Source organism: Camelina sativa, chromosome 8 (genome assembly GCF_000633955.1).
Source record: "Camelina sativa cultivar DH55 chromosome 8, Cs, whole genome shotgun sequence".
In the NCBI taxonomy this organism is placed as follows: Eukaryota; Viridiplantae; Streptophyta; class Magnoliopsida; order Brassicales; family Brassicaceae; genus Camelina; species Camelina sativa.
Window position 1 is genome coordinate 16,023,684 of NC_025692.1, and position 11,483 is coordinate 16,035,166.

An 11,483-nucleotide genomic window follows, 5' to 3' on the forward strand; every position below is an offset into this window, starting at 1 on the left:
CTCTCGACTTCTCCTTTAATATATTAGATTAATTTAAAAGGTAAAAAGGTCCAGTTTTGAATCTCATTAATGGCAAATTAGTAATCTTAAGTCTGAGGATGAATGTGGTGCATTTCAGCAACCTAAATAGAGAGGAAAAGCTTCTCCGAAATAATTTTAAGGGCAATTTTCATTAAGGGTAAACGACGTCAATTTTTGTGAGATTGGCTGTGAGCTCTCTCGACTTATCCTTTAATATATTAGATTACCCAGATCAATTTTACTAGAAATATGACTAGCAAATCTAAAAAAAAAGTGATAGTTGTGGGGTTTGAAGACTGAGTGAGGTTGGATGATAAATATGAATAATATCATATAATTTGCTATAGATGTTGTTAGATTTGGTAGGGAATTTAAAGGATTCAATTTTTGAAGTGGTGGCCATGGATGAACAAATCTAGGTTTTTGGCTAAAAAAGAGATATATAAATAAGAAAGAGACAAGAAGAGGGAAGTAGAAAATAATTTTTTTTTTCACGACAGACAAAAAAAAGATTTTTTTTTTAATGATTTCGGGTATACCCAAGATTACCCGAACTCGCCGGAAGACACCCGATCCGAACCCAACCCGATATTAGAAAATACCCGATCGGGTTTTATATCTTTACATCCGAAAATCCAAACATCTGAACCCGAATCCGATCGGATACCTGAATGCCCAAGCCTAGTCTATATGGTAGTTTAAATAATTTTTTTATTTTAAAATGGAGTTTTACCTCAAAATTTTAAAGGTAATATCATCTAAAGATAAACTACAAAAGGAAATAACAATGCATAAAATAGAGAAAGAATGACAATAGTAGTACATAAATTGTGGTTTATTACTAGAATAGGTCTTTATTCGTTTCACTTACTAGAATAGAAAACATTTGCTGGGAAAAGTCATATAACCACCTTTATAATCTTCGAATTCCATAAGTGCCATTATGAATTATTTTTTGGTTTAAAGAAACTTAAATATATATAAAACAAATATAAACCTAGTTTTCTTTTCTCTCGAGCTCTAGCTGCCAGAAAAAAAATGTAGATTTGAGGCCGGATCGCGGTTGCTGACCTAGCACCGGTTTCGACCTCCCTTTCTCAGGCCAGAAGCTTTTGCTTCTCTTTTTCTTCTTTGTTGCGGCTTTGATTGGAGATTTGAGAATGAGACATGGGGTTGCGGTGGTTCGATTCCAAAATGAGGAAGGTTTGAGTGGTGTTTTGGATTGGTGGTTTTTTCTTCCGCCGAGGCATGGCTTTCAATGAGAAGCAGGGTTCTCGAATTAGGTAGTGGTGGTGGCAGCGGCTTCACTTCTTCAGACACACTCAACGTTGTCCCTGGAGAATAGCTAGTTGTAGAAGAAGAAGCAGGCAATCTTATAGCATTGCAAGCTCATGAGGGAAGGTAAATAGAAACATGACATAAATTACACATTCAAAATAAAGATAGTCTTCTGGTACGTCTTTGTATAGCTTCGTAACGCATTGATTCTTTGCTTGTTTAGTTGGTTTTCAAGAGTTGTTTTTTAGACTTAAGTTGAGATGAGTTCCTTTTGGGTCTGGATTAGGGAAGAATTCGTGTTGGAAAATGCATTTTTTTGTTTTGCTTCATGAGCTTTTGGTTTCAACATATACGTAACTATGATTAAAAAAAAAAAAAAAAAAAAAAAAAAAAAAACCGTCATGGTACTTGCAACTTTTTTGGCATTGTTTCACCCAGTTATTGTTGTTACAATTTCCTTTAAACTCAAGATATCTTGTTCTATGAATAAAAAGTGAACCCATAAGTGTTGTGTTTCACATCAAGCTGAATCAATTGTACTGACTATATTAAATTCAAAGTTCATGTGAGAGCCTCTAGTTCCTCTCTTGAATGTTGAAGAATTTCTTATATATTCTCTGACATCTGAACTCGTTAATTGTTTTCAGGAAGAGGCTCTTCCAGATGATAAATGATCTCCCAACCATTTTTGAGGTTGACAACCACAACAGTAGCAGAAGCAAATCTAGCGGTGCCAAGGTAGAAGCTTTTGTTTACTCCATTCTTTTTTTCTCTCTCTCTCACAGTCTAGCTAATAATCTATGTTGGGTTGGGTTCTTGTCTTTATTTACTCCTTTGTTATCTCATGTAGCCTCGCCACTCTGAATCTCACACTAAGGCTTCAAAGATGTCCCCACCACCAAAAGAAGAAGATGAGAGTGGAGATGAGGAGGAAGATTACGAACAAGATGCGGTTTGTGGTGCGTGTGGAGATAAACATTCGATTTACTGATGTTTTAAGATGGCTTATTGATTTGAATTATAGCCTGAGATCGATTCAGTGATTTTTTGTACTTAAATATTTTGTGTAGGTGGATTGGGATACTTAGGGTGAAATAACAACAATAACATGTTATGTTAGCTCTAGTGAATTATATAGTCTTGTTGTATACCTCTATTTGTATCGTTGGATAAATACAAATTAGAACATCCTCTATTTGTCATGTGCATACGAACCATACAAATCATAAAGATAAGTATGAGCTAACTTTCTTATGAGCCAAATTCTAAGGAGCCCTGCACATAGAGATTAACTTCGATTTGCAAGCCATTAGTTGCATTGGTTTTCTTACAATTAAATCTCTACACAGAATCCTAGATAAAACTCTAATTCTCATTAGCCTGTTTGGAAATCCACTTAAAAACTTCAATGTTCACATTATTTCTCAATTTATATTTAGTACAAATTCCCTTAACTATTTAGTCTATTTTTGTCTTTTCACCATTTAGATTACTTCATTTAACCTACAAAATACTTGTAAAACGATGACCTAAATCTACGTTCAATCAATAACTCTACCACCACACGAAACAATAAATCTACGAATCTTATGTTATTTTAGTAAGCAGTAACTCTATTGTAACATAATTTAAAAACTCTATTGTCAGCAATAACTCTATCAGAAATACTAACTCCACTGTCACTATTTATTAGTCTGCCATATAACTCAATTCTACCTTCTTACTCTACCACCAGTACAATTAAGTCTATTGAGTATCTCTATTTTACCCATGACTCTAAGAATCTTTTTCTTACTTACTCTATCACCACTAAATTTAAGTCTACGGCTGCGACTTACTCTACCGTATAACTTTACAGATTTTGCTAACTCTACCATAACTATTTATATCTGTGTCGCTTAAATCTACTAGATTTATGACTCTATCATTTAACTATATCTCTACCGCCACTATACTTCAATCTACCGCATCTCTCAGAAATTCTATAAATCTATTCACTAACTCTACCAAACTCATCTAACTCTACCGTCACTACAATGGTAGACTTATGGATTGGCAGGACATTTTCCCTCCACATCTCTTTTCTAATACTCTCTTTCCTACATGGCTTTTAATTACGATGACATGTTTCGTAATTCTTTTTTTCATAACACATTTCTCTAAGGGCGATTTTGCCATTTAGAACCAAACCTCATTACTCCCCATTCTAGTAATAAACCACTATTTATGACCTACTCTAGTAAAGCTCCCTAAGACTACTTACAATGGTGAGAACATCCTTTTGATATTGAAGCTTACCAAATGCAGTCTGCAATTAAAGAGAGATATATCATCAACCGGTTTAGGGAGCGTCGAAACAAAATAGAGGAGGACTATCCACCTCGTAGCAAGAGAAAATACGTCAAGAGAGATCATGCAGCAGCAAATCAAAGACTAATTGATGACTACTTTGCCAATCAACCTGCATATGACGATGCAATGTTTCGTCGTCGATTTCGAATGTGAAAACATGTTTTCCTTCAGATCGTTGGAGACCTATCAAGCAGCGATAACTATTTCACCCAACGATTTGACGCCGCTAAAAAAGAAGGTATATCTCCATTAGCAAAATGTACCACAGCCATGCAAATGTTAGCATATGGTGTGGCAGCCGATGCAGTGGATGAATATATCAAAATTGGAGGTACTACAGCTTTGGAGTGCTTGCGAAGATTTGCAAAGAAATCATACGACTCTATGAGCAAGAGTATCTCAGATCCCCGACTCACGATGACCTGCAAAGAATTTTGCGTGTTAGTGAGATGCGAGGGTTTACGGGGATGATTGGGAGTATTGATTGCATGCACTGGGAATGGAAAAATTGTCCTACAGCATGGGAATGTCAATTTACTCTCCGAGATAAGGGAACCACCATTGTTATTCTTAAAGCAGTTGCATCTCATGATTTATGGATATGGCATGCTTTTTTTGGATGTCCCGGCACATTGAACGATATAAACGTTCTAGTCCGTTCACCGGTGTTTGATGATGTTGAACAAGGAAATACTACAAGAGTGAATTTCTTCGTGAACCAACGTCAATATAATATAGTGTACTATCTAGTTGACGGTATCTATCCTTCTTATCCTACTTTCGTCAAATCAATTAGGCTACCTCAAAGTGAACCAGACAAGTTATTTGCACAACGCTAGGAGGGGTATCGGAAGGACATCAAACGTGCATTTGAAGTGTTGTAGGCTCGATTTAAAATCATTCGTGAACAAGCTCGCATGTGGGACATAGCCGATTTGGCGATCATCATGAGGTCATGTATCATATTGCATAATATGATTGTTGAGGATGAACGAGAGACATATGCTCAACATTGGACTGATTATGATCAATCTGAGGCAAGTGGGTCTAGTACAGAACAACCATTCTCGATCAAAGTGCTACCTGTATTTGCAAATCATGTGCGTGCTAGATCTGAGTTGCGTGATTCAAATGTACATCACGAATTACAAGCAGATCTAGTAAAACACATATGGGCACAATTCGGAATGTTCCATGGTGAGTGAGATTTTTAAGCTTGTGAGTTGAGATTATTGTACTAATTAAGTTATGAGTGTTTCTTTACTTTTGTTGTATGTTTATTGTATTGCATTTTAAATTTCTCATCATTGTATTATATGTGTTTTTATAATGGCTATTTTTATTTGTTGTTTTTATTATTTGCAAACAATTTACATATTTTATTTGTGAAAAACAAAATCTCAATTTATTATATAAATTTATTTAATTTTTACTTATTCTAATTTCATTTGATATTAAATATGATTAATAATATGTGATCACAAAAAAATAAACACAAATAAGGTGAAAAATATGAAATAAAATTGGTGGGGTAAGGTATTGTAATTTTGTTAAACAAAACTATTGTAATGGATAAAAATAATGTATTTGTTGAATTATGATGTGGAAGAGAGAGAAAATGATGTGGAGTGTTAAAAAAAAAAGTGAGTGTTCTAAGACTATGTGCAATAGCAAACAAATTCAACACCCTCCTTTTTCACTTTTTAACACTCCACATCATTTTATCTTTCTTCCACATCATAATTCAACACCCACTAAATTTTTTAACACTACAATAGTTTTGTTTAATAAAATTCAACACCCTACCCCACTATTTTTTATTTTGTATTCTTATTTTCTTATATATTTTTATTTTCATGATTACATATTAATAATAAGTACTAATTAAATTAAGTTAAAACATCAACTAAAATTAAATTAAATTAGCTAAAGTGACACGATTTTTAACAGATTTTCTTATTATTTTTAAATTATTAACTAACATTTTTAAAATAATAAAAATACAAACATTTATTATTAAAACAAATAAAATTACAAAAAACTTCTAAAACAATACAATAAAAGCACCCAACACAATTAATAATAAACATACATAACTTCATTAATACATGTGACTTAACTCACAAACAATAAAACTCTTAAATCACTTAACAGACATAAAAATCTCTTTAATTTCGAAACATTCCGAATTTCGCCCAGATGTGTTTGACAAGATCTACTTGCAATTCATGATGAACATTTGAATCACGCAACTCAGATCTAGCACGCACATGATTTGCAAATGCAGGTAACACCTCAGTCGAGAATTGTTGTGGTGTAGTAGAACCACTTGCCTCAGACTGATCATAATCAGTCCAATGTTGAGCAAACGTATTTCGTTCATCCTCAACAATCATATTATGCAATATGATACATGACCGCATGATGATAGCCAAATCGGTTATGTCCCACATGCGAGCTGGTTCGCGAATGATTTTAAATCGAGCTTGTAAAACTCAAAATGCACGCTCGATGTCTTTACCACATCCTTCTTGATGTTGTGCAAATAACTTGTCTGCTTCACTCTGAGGAAGTCGAATTGATTTAACAATAGTTGGATAAGAAGGATAGATGCCGTCAGCTAGATAGTATGCCATATTATGCGGACGTTGGTTCACGAAGAAGTTTACTCTGGGCATATTTCCTTGTTCAACATCATCGAAAACTGGTGAACGATCTAGAACGTTTATATCGTTCAATGTTCCCGAACACCCGAAAAATGCATGCCAAATCCAGAGATCATAGGATGCAACTGCTTCAAGTATAACAGTGGTTTATCTCCCCGAGTAAATTGGCCTTCCCACGGTGTAGGACAATCTTTCCATTCCCAATGCATGCAATCAATACTCCCAATCACCCCCGGCAATCCATGCTGCTCGCTAACATGCAAAATTCTTTGCAGGTCATCTTGAGTTGGAGCTCTGAGATATACTTGCTCATACAATTGTATGATTCCTTTACAGAATCTACGCAAGCACTCTAATGATGTAGAACCACCTATTTTGATGTATTCATCCACCGCGTCTGCCGCCATACCATATGCTAACATTCGCATGGCCGTGGTACATTTTGCAATTGGAGATATACCTTCTTTATTGGTTGTGTCAACTCTTTGGGTGAAGTAGTTGTCACTTCGAGATAAGTCTCCAACGATACGAAGAAAAACATGTTTTTGCATCCGGAATCTCCGAAGAAACATTGCATCATCATATGTAGGTTGATTAGCAAAGTAGTCGTCAATCAGTCTTTGGTTTTCTGCTACATGATCTCTCTTGATGTATTTTCTTTTGTTGCGACTTGGATAATCTTCTTCAACTTTCTTGCGATGCTCTCTAAACCGGTTGATGATGTACCTCTCTTCAATTTGAGATTGTCTTTTGTAAGCTTCAATATCAAAAGGAATTTCTGATGGATCCATTGAATTGTTTTTCGAGTAAGATGATCTTTGTGAGTATATTTTATCAATGGAAGAATGAGTTTCTATTTATAAAAAATCTTGTGGTCGAAAACATGTGGTTGAAATGCAAACGATAAGGATAAGATAAGAATTGTGTGGCAAAGTAAAAGATAAGGATTTGATTCTCACATAAAAAGCCAAAAAGTGATAGATTACATTGTCAAAAAATAATGGAATACTGACAACCAAACATTATTGCACGAAATGACAAACAACCATTATTACACGAAATGATAATACATTATTAAAGTAGAAAGTGACAAAGTGGAGCCGAACACTTGACAACCACTAATTTCTAAATAGGTTGTGGCTCAGTTTCTCCAACAGTTCTTTGCTTCAATCATCAAAATGCTCCTTTTCAGTTAGCTTCATAAACATCTTCATCTTCTTAGTTTGAGTTTTTTCTTTCATCAGTTCGTATGCCTCCTCTTGTCTCTTACCTATTTTTTCTAATTGCTCTAACTCTTGTTCCTTCAAATGCTTGTATTAATTCCATTCTTCATTAACGACTTCCAAGGCTGCACCTTTACCTTTTTTTTGGCTTTCTCTTTTAGCTGCATCTCTTCCCATGGGACGAACACTAGATCCTACAGAATTAGAGTCACTTGCATCACTGTCGTGGGCTCTCTTAGATCCACTGCTTTTAGACCCAGTATTTCCTCCTAGCTGACTACAAAAACGTGGTTGATCACGGACAGCGAGCCATTCTGACATTAAAGTGAAATGCCCATTCTTACCACTTGAATATAGTTCATGTTCTTTAGCCAATACATCATTCTCCGACCACCCGCTTTGTTGCATAAGCTTAGCACTATCGTATGCGCCAATCCATTTGCCCAAGTTTTGGTTCACGTAGTTGAAATGATTTCTATACGAAACTCCATCACGCGGAGGATTAAATGAGCAATGCTCATTACAATACTCAGCAATTTTACCCTAATATGATTCACTCTTTTGGTTTCTGCCAACAATGTTGTCTTTTCCATATTTAATCCATCCGCTCAATAACACTAAATTTTGCTCAGTTGTCCATTTAGGGCTTTTCCGGCAAGTAGATGTTGAATCTTCTGTATTTGGAGTGGCTTCATCAGCACCGCTTATCCCTCCAAGAGTAATTTTTGTAGAAAATTCAATTGCTCTAACATCATTTTCATTATCCTTTGGAGTAGAAGAATAATGAGGTGGTTGAGATGAATATGGAATCATTGATCCATAATATGGATGGTAGTTTGGAACATATGATGGCATAGAAAAATTTGGTGAAGATCCTGGAATATTTTGGGGTTGGTTGAAAGATGGATTTTGAAATTGGTAAATGTTGGGATTTGGATAGAGAAAATAATAATTAGTAGAATTTTGGGTAGGATTATTATTGGAATTTGGATAAAGAAAAGGAAAATTAGTAGAATTTTGGGTAGGATTATTATTAGAATCCATTTTAAATAAAAAAATTAAAGATATAAATAAAAGTGTTTGGGAGAATAAGAAGAAAATTGTGGTAGAAGTAGTGTTTTTTTATGTGTCCGAATGAAATGATTCAAGTTTCTATTTATAGAGCTTAATAAATTATAAATTTCGTATATTTTTTTTTATATAATTATTTGTTATAGAATAATTGATTGTTCAGTAAATAGGGTGAGATAAAAATCTCAAAAGTCTGAAGAACCAATCAGAATAAAGCAAATATCATCCCTTAAAAAAACAAAAAACAAAAAAAAGTTTGAAGAAGTTCACTTGCGCAATGTTTGTGTGTATCATACACACCAATTCGGCGGCGCCACGTGGCTGATGCGGGCCCAAAATTAATTGATTCAATATGTTGAATCTATTCAACATCTGTTGAATACACGTAGATTTTTTTGTTTTTCAACAGTTTCATTGCAAGTATTAAACAGTTGAATAAATTATTCAACACCCCCAATGCAGATAGTCTAATATGAAAACCATTGTACATAGTCTAAAATAGATATCGAAATGCATAAAAATGCATCATCCCAAGATCAACAAAACCCCTATCACCAACAACTTTACATACGCGACCAAGTGAGCACCAACTGTCATGCTAAAATGACGTTTGTCAGCCACTTTTAACCTTCATCAAGTGAAAATCATGGGCTTGTGATATGTATTTGAGAAACTTCTTCCACATCCAAAACCCCTTGCTTGTGGATTCCTTCACTGACCAAAATGAAGCAAAATGGAGCTGCTGCTTCCGTTTGATCCAATTAACCCAAAGAAAATTTGTACTTGAGACTATTTTCCATTTAACCATAACCACTCACTTTGTAAACCTCCATAATCATTTTTAACTCTTTGTTAAAAAAAAACACACACACACATTTTTAACTCTAGTCCACTTTCATGCTTAGGCCTACAAACATCCTTTTTCATGCCATCTTATATTTCCTCGAATTAAGATCATGACGTGACCAATGCAAAAATTCTTTCTACTACATGGAAACAAGCACTTAGCAATTAAAAAGCCGAAATCCAAAAGTTTGTTAAATTTGCAATCACCAAACTAAGTAGCGCAAATCTCCCTACAAATGACAAGAAAATATTTTTCCAATTGCCAATTTGGTTTCTGATAGCCAAAGTCATTCTCTTAGTACACAGGGGAAGCCCCAGACGATTCAATCGTGAATATTAAAAGTTAAAAACCTTGCAAATTGAATATATATAAATGAAATTATATATAATTGATAAATAACACTATTTTGAGTGATATGAATCACCTAATTTTAATAAACTACTTCATACATAAGTTATTTTGTTATTAAATAAATACTTTGCATTTTACAAAGGAAAATATTGTAAAAATACACTAAATTTATTTTTGATTTCCGCAAAACTAAAGACACAAACTTTTTGCATATCCAGAAAATATACAAATACTATTTTTTACTCACTTTGCTGCTCAAAGTCTGAGCTGTATATTCAGTTTATTACATATACAAAATGTATATTAATCAGATTCAAAATCCTAGTCTTTTTCTTTACCTCGAGGTTGTAAAAATTTGAGTTACTGAGGTACATATTGACATTTATGTCGACTTGAATTTTTCTTTCCAATTTAATAAGAAGATTTTTTTTTTTTTTTTCCTAGGTTTCTAAATGTTTCTCGGTGAGATTGAATCGGTTTGCTATTGGGTGTTTGATGTTCTTGGACTCTCTTGTTCGTCCCTTCGACCTTGCCTCTTGTGGCAGGTAGAGATACGATTCAATGGTTACGGCAAAGGAGGCGTAATCGCTACATGGAGATATGGTTTTAATCGGGAACGGGTGCTAAGACCAACTTTAATGAGATCCGTGTTTGAGACATTCCATATCTCTCAGTCGACACGATCTGCTTGGTCTATCCGATATGTGAATCCCGATGATGGCGGAAGCTTGATTCGGGTCAACCTCTTAATCTCTTCTTGCAATAGATCGAGGGTCGATCTGCAATGGAGCATATCAGGGTTTCAGTCTCTCTCTTTGACTAGCTCATTGATACTATCGGATTCTCAACTCACTTTGGTAATTCCCAAGGTTATTGCTTGCCTTTCCTGGATTGTTAACACACGAAAGACACAATTGGAGGATACCAAATCACACTGGTTTCTGACTTGTAACATTTATGTTTTGATTCGGGTTTCTCATTTGCTTCGATTTGGTTCACTAGTTGATGAATTATGGTTCTGGATTTTGATTCTGTTATCTTTTTGGAATGGTTTCAGGGCAAACCTAGATATGTATTTGATGTCGGCGTATCAAGAATCTCTCTCCTGGCACCTACAGAATAAATTGGAGGATTCTCTAGCTGGATATCTCTGGAGAGTATGGAAACACATAATGAAGCGCATCATTTTGAAGATTGGTCCGAAGTGGAACATATCAAGGTTTCTTCCCCTAGCTTTATCTGGTTTAATAATGTTATCGGATTCTTTGTTTATCTTGGTGGATCATAAGCGCTTTGTTTACTTTTATGGATTGATAACAAATCGGAGATGCAGTTGGAAGATACTGAAGCACAATGGCCATTACTTCAAAGCAGCTTTGTTGGGATACGAGGTTTGTTTCTATCTCGAAATAAATCATTAAGTGTTGAACAGGGGAGATCATTATTGATTTTACTTTCCATTTGGAATGATTTCAGGGTGTTACGGGATATGCTTGTGATTCTACCAAATCAAGAGAATATCGTATATCATTTATGTGCTGAATCGATAGGTGTGATAGCAGATTATTTCTGGGATATTTGGGACTATATAAAGGGTTGTGTTGCGGTCTCTAGTACTCATCACATTTTCCTTCATCACTTTGTTTCAGCTCTTGGTTTCCTTGCAACAACTTT

At 34.7% G+C, this 11,483-nt stretch overlaps 1 long non-coding RNA gene and 3 pseudogenes across 1 annotated transcript; 2 read left to right on the forward strand and 2 right to left on the reverse strand.

Moving 5' to 3' along the window:
- Positions 1,291 to 2,270, forward strand: LOC104707265. Its single transcript, XR_754601.2, has 3 exons — positions 1,291 to 1,422; positions 1,947 to 2,037; positions 2,150 to 2,270. It is a non-coding gene; the product is annotated as an uncharacterized LOC104707265 (long non-coding RNA).
- Positions 3,403 to 4,856, forward strand: LOC109125945 (annotated as a pseudogene).
- On the reverse strand, positions 5,727 to 7,123 carry LOC104707266 (annotated as a pseudogene).
- LOC104709583 lies at positions 7,464 to 8,640 on the reverse strand (annotated as a pseudogene).